The sequence below is a fragment of the Tupaia chinensis genome, unplaced genomic scaffold (assembly GCF_000334495.1).
Source record: "Tupaia chinensis unplaced genomic scaffold, TupChi_1.0 Scaffold140380_1, whole genome shotgun sequence".
Classification (NCBI taxonomy): Eukaryota; Metazoa; Chordata; class Mammalia; order Scandentia; family Tupaiidae; genus Tupaia; species Tupaia belangeri.
Window position 1 is genome coordinate 70,984 of NW_006200257.1, and position 10,925 is coordinate 81,908.

General features: G+C 37.3%; 1 pseudogene; it reads right to left on the reverse strand.

Annotated features, from left to right (window-relative positions):
• Positions 1-6,108: 6,108 nt before the first annotated feature.
• Positions 6,109-7,358, reverse strand: LOC102477245 (ribosome biogenesis protein WDR12 pseudogene; annotated as a pseudogene).
• Positions 7,359-10,925: the final 3,567 nt, after the last annotated feature.

The following is a 10,925-nucleotide window of genomic DNA, read 5'->3' on the forward strand; positions in this document are numbered from 1 at the left end:
AGAGGGTTCCCGCGGGGTTGGCCCTGGCCCGGAGCCGAGTCCGCGGAAGGGCTGGGCGGGCTCGAGCCTGAAGCCACCCTCTACGCGAGGGGAGGAGCCCGAGACCGGGAAGCAGGGATTCTAGTCTGGGAGGCCTCCAACCAGTGTCTGTGCATCACAGGTTTCACGGAATTCCTAGACCTGGAGAGATGGCTGGTGGATAGGTCCGACGTCTTAGGCAGCACTGTGCGCCGTCAGTCTGTTCATCTGGCCAGCTCTTAGTGATCCGTTTCATTCATGGTGAATGAAATGACTCCCTGACGTGCTGTGCACAGTTTTGAATTCTTGATGCAGGTATGGTCTATGTATAGGGTGCGAGTAGAACCACCCTAGGTTGACATACCAAACCGTGTTGCAAAAGTACAGGTTGTTGAGAGATTGAGTGAGGTCACCCCAGTAAGTGATCAATAAATGCTAGCTCCTATTGTTCTCAAATCCTCACACCTCTTATAAACAAAAACTACAACAGCAAGGGTCTGCCTAGTTAACTACCTACTCATCAAAGTCGTTTCTGTCCAAGGTGCTTAAGACCTCAACAAGTGCCTCCATTTCTCTGGAGTCCAGCTTTGGGAATCATTTGTCATAGATTTACATGCTGTTGTTTGTTTCTGGATTTTTTTTTTAGAGGTTGCTGTTTTAGGGTGCCTGTGCTCTCCAGAGAGAGAGAGACAGAGACAGAGACACTAAGAGGTAAAGTGAGAAATCACCACCACCACCCTCACCCCCCACCCCATCCCCAACAGCTGCAATGTCTTCTCCATTCTCCAGGAATCTTGTGTGCACGCGCGCGGGCGCGCGCGCACACACACACGCACACACATACACACACACACACACACACACACACACACACACACAGGCCAGCAAGAAAAAGACATTACAATACACATCATCATCATCAAAGAGCTTTTCATGAGTTTTTTCAGACGATTATTATTATCTTTAAAAAAAATTCAATCACTATATACCATTTATGTGCCCTGCATTCTTATCTCCTAGCACTGTGCTGTGTACATAGTAGGTCTTAGAAAATACAAAAGTAAAAAATAATTTAATATTTGAAGTGCTTCTTTACCTTCATAATCATCTGAGTTATTCAATATTACTGTAAAATAAGGGGAAGAGATAAAATTAGCTGAATTTGCAAGAGTGGATCTTAAGGCCCATGCACATAAAATGACCACAGACGACCATAATTGAAAAAGTGGTGGGAATTGGTAAAAGGAGCCCAGTCCTGTGCTTGAGTTTAATTTCCCTTCAATTACAATACAGAGAGTTTCCCCTAATACCATTAGTTTGGTAACCTATTCAGGCACTACTTTGACTGCCTTTGTTGGTCACACTGGATTGTTTTGCATTTCTATGCTGCTTGGATTGATTAGGAGACAGTTGATTGCTCCATCAAATGGAAATCTAGGAAGAAGCAAATCCAGTGAGTAATGTGAATCTCTAAGCTCTTCAAGCCCATGCATTTTTCAGTACTGGTAAAGTATAAGAACACATTGACCTTTTGCAGAGCAGTTGATTGTTTGATTAATAGCCATTGATTTTGAGCTGACATGCTAGAATGATGGGAAGCACCACTTTACCCAGGAAACAAGTCTGCACTGCCAATGACCAAAGCTAGCACTAGATGAGTTGCTTTCAAATTGTAGAGAAAAGCCAGTCAACAGCTTTTAAAAATATAATGGTCTGTGAATTTCATATAAAATGTATTGACTAGAAAAATTACAAAATTCCAAATATATAAATGATTTCCTATTTAAAAATCACTTTAGGATTATGTACAAAACCACAGTGGTAAAGAAACAAAACTATATACCTTTGCAAAAAAGATGTACATTTCAGCTTCTTTATAATCTTTATATGTAATTATGGGAATATATTATGTTTTCTTTTAAGTACCTGTACTCACAACTTGAGTCATTTGACTTATTCTTTGGCATAAGCTTATTACAAACTTTATGTCACTGTTTAGTAATTTTGTTATAATATGCTTTTGTTTTATTTCTGTAGAGGTTTTTGCCTTAGATTGTGTGTGCTCTCAGAGAGAGACAGAGACAGTGAGATGGAATGTAAGAAATCATCCCCCAGCGGCGATGGCCAATGCCACAATCACCTGTCCTCCATTCTCCAATTGGGATCTTGGGCACACAGGCACACATACGCACCCAGCATGAGTCTGAAACCACTGGGTCTGGGACTCAAACCAGATTTGACCATGTGGGAGTGATGTAAACTCTACTCCAACTGTTGTTCCCATTATATTATGCTTTTGTTGAAACTCTTTAATGAAATAATAGTAATGACTCTTTAATTTGCTGTTATGAAGATAGTAAGTTTAATTTAGGATAAATGCAGCATTAATTAAAAAGGATAAATTCAAGTGGCAGTTGAATTTTTTATTTAGTTGAATTTTATTGCACAAACCACTGGAGAGATTAAATCTGAGTTTCATTCTCAAGCATCCAAGTCTTTGTAAATTTCACATGGAACTGACAAGAATAAGGCAGGTATGCTGGAAATTCTTCAGTTCAGAAATTAGTTTCAAGAGAGTTAATAAGGGTTATGTACCATTTAGAATTAGATGTATTGCGTATTAGGAGAGATGTCTCCTCCACAGTCCATTTGGGTCTTTAAAAAGTTAGAAAGAACTGTGGTTAAAAAATGAATATCCAATTTATGTTATGGGGGACTAGCAGTTAGCATAATGGCTATGTTGCTGGACTCCCATGTAGTCAACTGCAGTTTGAGTCCCAGACCTGGTGGCTTAAACTCATGCCGGGCATGTGTGCATGCGTGCCCAAGATCCTGAGAGGAGAATGGAGGAGAAGGGATTGCCGTGTGGCCATCCTCCCTGGGGGGTGATTTCTCGCTTTCTGTCTCTCTGTCTCTCTCTGTCTGGCGAGTGCATGCGCCCTATAGCAATAAAAACTCTCCAAAAAATTATTTTATGGAAATAAAGTGACTCAAATTTGTCTTCTGTTATTCTAGATATAATTATTATATTCCTATGTGAGTTTTAGATTTATCAACATAATTTTTCTACCTCAGTGAGTTCTCATCATATTTATTATTTCTCTTTCACATGTTTTAGCATCTTTTCACTAAATAGACATTTTGTGAGTGAGAACCACTTTTTTATTGCATCTCCCTATAGTACCTAACACAAGTGTTTAACACTTGTTTGCTTGATAATTATGGGATTTGATTTTTGAGTTCAGACTATGTGATTCCTTCTTCAGGATTAAGTTGATAGGACCAGCAGTTAGCATAATGTAAAGTAAATTCATTTATATTTTTAAATGATCATTATAGAGGACCTAATTATTTTATGACTTATTTTTAATAAAGAGTTCCTCTTTATTCTCAGTCCAGGCAAAGATGAGTTAGTGAAAACCCTTATCATGCTATTTATCCACAGCATCAAGTAAAGAGCCTCATTGGGCTACAAACTTTGCTTTTATGCTTTGACACTTACTAATGTAGATAACAAGAAAAAAATGAGTCAATTAAAGTAGATCTTATGTATAACCCTGATACAGCATTGCTATTAATAGTAGTTGATAACATAGTACTGATGGTCATATTTTGTTTTAAATTCCTAGAAGATATTTGGTTTCTCAGGAACATTAATATTTTCCTAGACTATATGAAATGTGGGTCTTGGTAAAAAAAAAATTTTAAGAATTATTTATTTATTTATTTATTTATTTTCAATGTGCTCAAAGAGGGACAGAACACATGGACAAGTGTGCACGCTAAAGAGAGAGAGAGAGAAAGTGTGAAAGCAAGTCACCAGGTTTGGGACTTGAACCATGGTCTACCCTATGGGAGTCCAGTGCCCTTCACTACCACACCACCTGCCAGCCCACCAGAAAAGAAAAAAATTAACACCAGAGGGTGTATGTGTGCACCAGAGAGAGACAGCGAAAGCACTCCTTCCCTATGGGGCCTGTTCGTGCCACAATCCTTTTTGTTTCTTTCCTCCATCCTGTAAGGCTCCTCCTGGGCATGCACACACATAACCATGAAGTGTTTTTGAAGCCCCTGGGCCAAGATTCCAACTTCAGTAAGCCATGTGGGATTCTACTAATTATGTACAGCAACTAAACTCTCTGCCACAGAACTAGTAGGCCGATGCCTTGTAATTGAATATCTTATTCTATTTTCTGAAATTATTAGAATCTTATTGGATGTTTCAAAATCATTTTTAACTTCATCATCAACTTGACTTTTTTTCTTTTTAAGAGATGTTTTTGCTATAGGGCACATGTGCTCACCAGAGAATCAAAGAAAGACAGAGAGACAGAAAGTGAGATATTACCTCTATGGAGATGGCCACACAGAAATCCCTTCTCCTCTAGTCTTCTCTTGGGGTTTTAGGCACACATGTGCATGCACTTAGTGTGAGGTTTAAGTCAATGGGTCCAGGACTGGAATTGCTGTCAACTATGTGAAAGTCCAGCAAGGTAACCATTATGCCATCTGCTGGTCCTGCAACTTGATTTCTTTATCAGATATATAGTGAATAATACTGGGTTGTAGTGAAGTCATGACGTATTTTACAATACAAAAGCACATACTGAATTTTCTGAAAACCCAATATAAAGTGAATAATTGTTATTAGCAAAGTGATCAAATCTTATTGTTCTATTTTGTATCATCTTGTGATATTTTATTTGTAAATGGGGATACTATAAGTAAAAAATATTTGCATCATTAACTTTCTTCTTTTAATGTAGTTTCTGCAGATTTGGACTTGGAGTTTTCCTGGAGTATGAGTGCAAAAGAAAAGAGCTGGTAAAATCTGTGTTCTTAAATTCTGGGATTGATCTCAGATCAACTTATAAGGTAAAAGTCAAAGATTGTGGCATGTTCACTTTCTTTCCATTGAAAGATGATTAAATTTTATCCCATAATAGATATGAGCTTCTACAAATAAGAGTTTCTTTGAGTGTTTATATAATACATTTTTTTTTGTAGAGGTGTTTGATATAGGGCGTGTGTGCTCACCAGAAAGACAGAGAGAAACCAAGATAGAAAGTGAGAAATTACCTCCTGGGGGGGATGGCCATGCCGTAATCCCTTCTCCTCCATTCTCTTCTCAGGATCTTGGGCATGCACATACATACACTGGGCATGAGTTTAAGCCACTTGGTCAGGGACTCAAACCATGGTTGACTACATGGGAGTCCAGCAACAGCTATGATGCCAATTGCTAGTTACTATAATACATTCTTTTGTTTTATTTTGTTTTTGTCATAGGATTTATGTACTTACCAGAGAGAAACAAAGAGAGAGACACAAGGGAAAGTGAGAAATCATCCACCAAGAGAGGTTGGCTACACAATCTCTTCTCCTCCATTCTCCTCTTGGGACTTGAGCATGCACACAAACACACGCAGTGTGATTTTTAAGCCACCAGGTATGGGACTAGAAACATGGCCAGCCATATGGGAATTCAGAGACTTAACAACCATGCCACCAGCTGGCTCTAAAAATTTTTATTTAAAAAAAAATTATTTATTAATTTTTTTGGAGTTTTTTTTTTTTTTTTTTGCAATAGGGCTTGTACGCTCGCCAGACAGACAGAGACAGACAGATAGATGGAAAGTGAGAACCCCCTCCCAGGGGGGATGGCCACGCCACAATCCCTTCTCCTCCATTCTCCTCTCGGGATCTTGGGCATGCACGCACATGCGCCTGGTGTGAGTCTTAAGCCACCGGGTCCGGGACGCAAACCATGGTCCACTACATGGGAGTCCAGCGACGTAGCCATTACGCTAACTGCTTGTCCCTATTTATAAATTTTTTAAAAGAAATAACTCAGTTTAATTACAAGACTTGCTTAGGGTAAAGGAAACAAGCCACATTTTATATTTTGTAAATAAAAACTATAGAAAAGAAAAATACAAAAAATAGTCATATGTTAGCTCTTAATAAAGATGAAGACATTGCCTTAAATTTAAAAGGCAGCTTTTTATATTTATATGTAATCATTGGATTACATTGGATTACCTCTTTCATTTACTTAACAAATTTCCAGAACTGAATTATCATTCACTCTCATGCCACTACATGATAAGTAGTAGATAAATATCTGTAGGAATACAATGTATTGTATGCTCCTGCAACTCAGAAGTAACCCTGTGTCTGTCCAGTCTACACTCAGAACTTTGTCTTCATAAGCAGCCAGGTCATAGAAAAGAGCTTTACAACTTCTTGTATCCCACAGCTTGACCATATTATATAAAGGACCTAAAATCAGCTGCTGTTCATGAGTAGGAGACCATTTGGCAGATGTGACCCAGCCAGTATGTGGTCAGGGACAGAGACACCAAAGAATCATCTTTAGTTTGCGGATTCCACAGTCCAATATACCTACCTGTGTTTCCAGATGCTAAACATTTACAAAATGATGAATAAGAAATACAACTAAACACTTTATTTCTAGTCAAAGTCGAAATAACACTGCAAGACTCAACATCTCACACTCTAGTTGTATGGTCCCAAGATTCACTGCAGATTTCTTCAGTATCTGACCAACAGAACCGAGGAAATTGCTTCCTCATGGCCAGAGAGGGTGACTATAGGAGTCCTAGGCATAACAAGCTACTCTGTTTTCTCTTTCTTTCTTGGTTGATTTGTGGATTTTTCCATTTCAACTTCTTCATCTGCTGGGACTATCGAGCAGATCTTCAGCATGTTATCCTAGGAGCCACTGTAAAATTTAGTTCCTATCCACATTTCAGCCAGACCTCTGCAGCAATGTGGATCATTCACTTTGTTCCTCTCTGTGTTCCACTCCCACAAGAGAATTCTCTGATCCATAGAAGCACTCAGTAGTAAGCAAGATAAATTGTCTTTTTTCACCAAGGCACATCTTTTACAACATCTGTATGTCCCACAGTTGTCATTATTGACTTTCCTTCCAAGAACCACATTGAGAAGTCTTTTTATCATAAAAACAGGTTAAAAATCCATTCCTCTGCCCCTTTAATGAAACTGATCCAGTCGTCATGGAGCATGCATTCTTCTCTCTGGGGTGTGGTACATTTCTCCACTTATTCTAGTTCCACAACCTTGTGGGATGAGATGTTCTCCAGTTCATGTGTTTGACCAAGGGCATTCACAGAAACTGTCCTTTGATAAGTAAATCAAGCCCCAATGTTTGTGGAACTCATTTTTTGGCCCCAGCAGTTTGCTGATGATATTACAAAGGTTGACAATTTCAGAGGTGCCAGGAATTGAGAAGGGAACACCTCAATAGTATATTTCTTATTTTCACTATAAAAGTGTGTCTGAAGCTGAGCCATGGTTGGAGGGGAGGTGTTGATATGCACAAGATTGTCCACAGAAATGTATGGACTAGTAATCAGAAAATGGGAACAGAAAAAGGACTACATAAAGAGACAGCTCAAAATTAGGTTATGCAGGTAAGCAAGTAGCTGGAGTCGAAGCCCAGTTCAAAATTTTTATCTTAAAACATTGTTTTAAAGATTGTTTCTTCCATCAGAGAGACACATAAACACACAGAGAGACAGTACCCCAGTAATATCTTCAAACTGAAAGCTAGCCCTACTCTCATCTAGCCAGTATCAGGACAGTGCTGGGACATGAAACCACAATATTCCTGCATGGGTCCAGTTTCATTAGTTTTCTGCTGACTCCTGGCTTTATATAAATACATTAAATTATTTCAAAATAACACAATGAAAAAACTATAAAATTATAAATTATAAAAAGCGATTAATGTATAGTCTTTGAATAGTGATGATTTTTAAAGATAAGTCTTCTGTTATTTGGTTACTTTTTCCATAGGAGAAAAACAAGAGGCTTCAGTGGTGCTTGCAGGAAGTGGGAAGAATTCTTAGGACAAAAACATTCTGATTAGTATAAACTGAAAATTACTGATTATATACATCATTTGATATTTATAAAATATCTCATAAGGATCTCAGTTTTTAGTGATGTCATTAATAAGGATTAGCCTTCAGCCTAAAGCAATACTTAGATGTGAATAATTACTTGGACTTTCAAATGACTGCTTTCATGAGCTGTTAGATGATAAAGACTGCTGTATAGTGGCCTTCTGTTGCTAAAAGGGATGAATACAGTGGACTCATGAAAAAAACTGCAAAAAATTATAGATTACTCATAAATCTTGGTCCACACAGAATGCCAGTCATATTTTGGGGACTGCCTAACAATTTCACATTCTTTCTAAGTTTGGGAGATCTTACCTGTCATTGGTAATACTATTACAGCTTTCCGTAAGATCAATATGTCATGTTTAAAAATAGTAGATGGTCATAATTCTAATGATGTGCCATTTTTATTTAAGAAGAGGTTTTTTGTTATTTGTGTTTGTTTGTTTTGCTATTCATTATATTCCCACTGAATCTCAATTCAGTGTTTGATATCTGTTTCTTTAGGGCTGGATTATTCTCAGAATACTGCATTGCTTACTTGGAAAATGATCAGGTACGGTTGCCTAATGAAAATTACAAGGTCCTTGAATGAGGTTAGTGGTGCCTGGCTCTTTTATTCAGTCATCACTAACTCCAAAATAGAACGTATAACTGCATTTTATGGAAATATGAATTATGGAAATGTAGACTCCATTTATGCAGTAATTTATAGTCAATGACATTTTTTCTTTTTTGTTGTGTCAGTAATATGTACTGAAGAAATCATGAACGCACACTTTCTAAAGCTGTGGGACTGTCTAGAATCAGGTTCCCACTAAGAAGAGTTCTAAATTCTGGCCAGAAATTTAAACACAAATCAAATTGAAGAAATGCCTGTCTCCAGCATTAGCACCCAGAGTCCAAGCATATGCGAAAAGGAGCTGAAAGGCACAATATATTCCCATGAAAATGTTAAAATGAGGTCATTTGGTGTGACTGCTCCTATAAAGGCACAGCAGGATCAGTTACAACTAAAGAGCATATAAAAGCAGGCCTTTCTACAATGTCAAACCTTGCTCATCTCTTTTTAACACTAAGTGCTTTATTTGTCTGGGCCAGTTGCAGTCTCCCAACTTGAAAGCTGCTTGAGTTCACTGTATATTCTGGTTTCCAGTCCCTTATTTTCTTATTCTGAGAGCTGTTGATTCACACTAATTATTGTATCTTGAAAAGAAGAAACTTCTTAATCTGATGTAATCCCACTTGTTTATTCTTGGGATTATTGACTGTGCTTTCAGGGTCTTATTTATGAAGTCTTTGTCTACCCCATTGTCTCCTAGAGTTTCCCCAGTGTTTTCCGATAGTTTTACAGTTTGAGTAATTAATTAGGTTTAGATCTTTGATTCACTTTGAATTGATTTTTGTCAATGGTGAGAGGTAGGAGTTTAGATTAATCTCTCTGCAGGTGGATACCCAGTTTTTTCAGCATCACTTGCTTAAGAGGTTTCCCTTTTCCCACTGGATTGACTGGTACCATTTAAAGAATAACAGTTGGCTGAATGTTTGGGAGTTTATTTCTGGGGTCTCTATTCTGTTTCATTGGTCCATTTGTCTGTTTCTGTGACAATACCATGCTGTTTTGATTATAACAGCTTTGTAGTATATTTTCAGGTCAGGGAGTGAGATGCTGCCCACTGCAATCTTCTTGTGCAGGATTGGTTGGCAATACGAGGTCTTTTAAGATTTCAGACAAATTCTGTGATTTTCTTTTCTAGATCTGTGAAAGTGTCTCCGGCACTTTGATTGGGATTGAATTAAATATATAGATTAATTTGGGGAAAATTGCCATTTGGATTATATTAATTATTCCAATCCAGGAACATGGGATATACTTGAAAATTTTTATGTTATTTTCAATTCCTTTTTTTTTAGCTTCTTGTACTTTTATTGTGGAGGTCTTTAACTTCTTTGGTTAAATTTATTCCTAGGTGTTTTATATATTTTTTGTGACTATGGTGAATGGAATTACTTTCTTCAGTTCTATCTCAGTCTGCCTGCTGCTCATGTATAGAAATGCTATAGATTTCTGTATGTTGATTTTGTATCCTGCAACTTTACTGTATTCATGTATTACTTCCAGGAATTTTTTCATGGATATCATTGGGGTCTTCTATGTATACAATCATGTAATCTGCAAATAGAGATAACTTCACCTCTTCTTTTCCTATTTGAATGCCTTTTATTTTATTCTCTTTTCTGATTATATTGGTGAGGACTTCCAGTACTATATTGAAAAGGAGTAGAGAAAGTGGGCATCCTTGTCTTGTACCAGTTTTTAGTGGAAAAGCTTTCATATTTTCACCATTCAGGATGATGTTAGCTATGAGTTTTTCATAGATAGCTTTTACTGTGTTGAGGAATGACCCTTCTATGCCGATTTTCTGTGAGTCTTAATCATGAAGGGATGTTATATCTTATAAAATGCATTTTTTTTGCATCAATTGATATGATTATATGGTTTTTATCTTTCTTTCTGTTAATATGGTATATTATATTTATGGTTTTATATATGTTAAAACCATCTTGCATCTCTGGAATAAAGCCTATCTGGTCTTGATGCATAATCTTTTTTATATGTTGTTGGATATGATTTGCTATATCTTATTGAGAATTTTTGCATCTATATTTATCAGAGATAATGGTCTATAGTTTTCCTTCCTTGTCCTGTTCTTGTCTGTTTTAAGGATAAGAGTTATGAAGTTGTCATAGAAAAGATTAGGGAAAGTTTGACCCTTTTGGATCTTTAGAAATAACTTGAGTAGAATGGGAGCTAACTCTTCTTTAAAAATTTTGTAAAATTCAGAGGTGAAGCCATCAACCAGGGCTCTTCTTTGTTGGGAGGTCATTTATTACTGATTCAATTTCCTGGTTTGTTATGGGCCTATTCAGACTTTCTACATCCTCTTGCCTCAA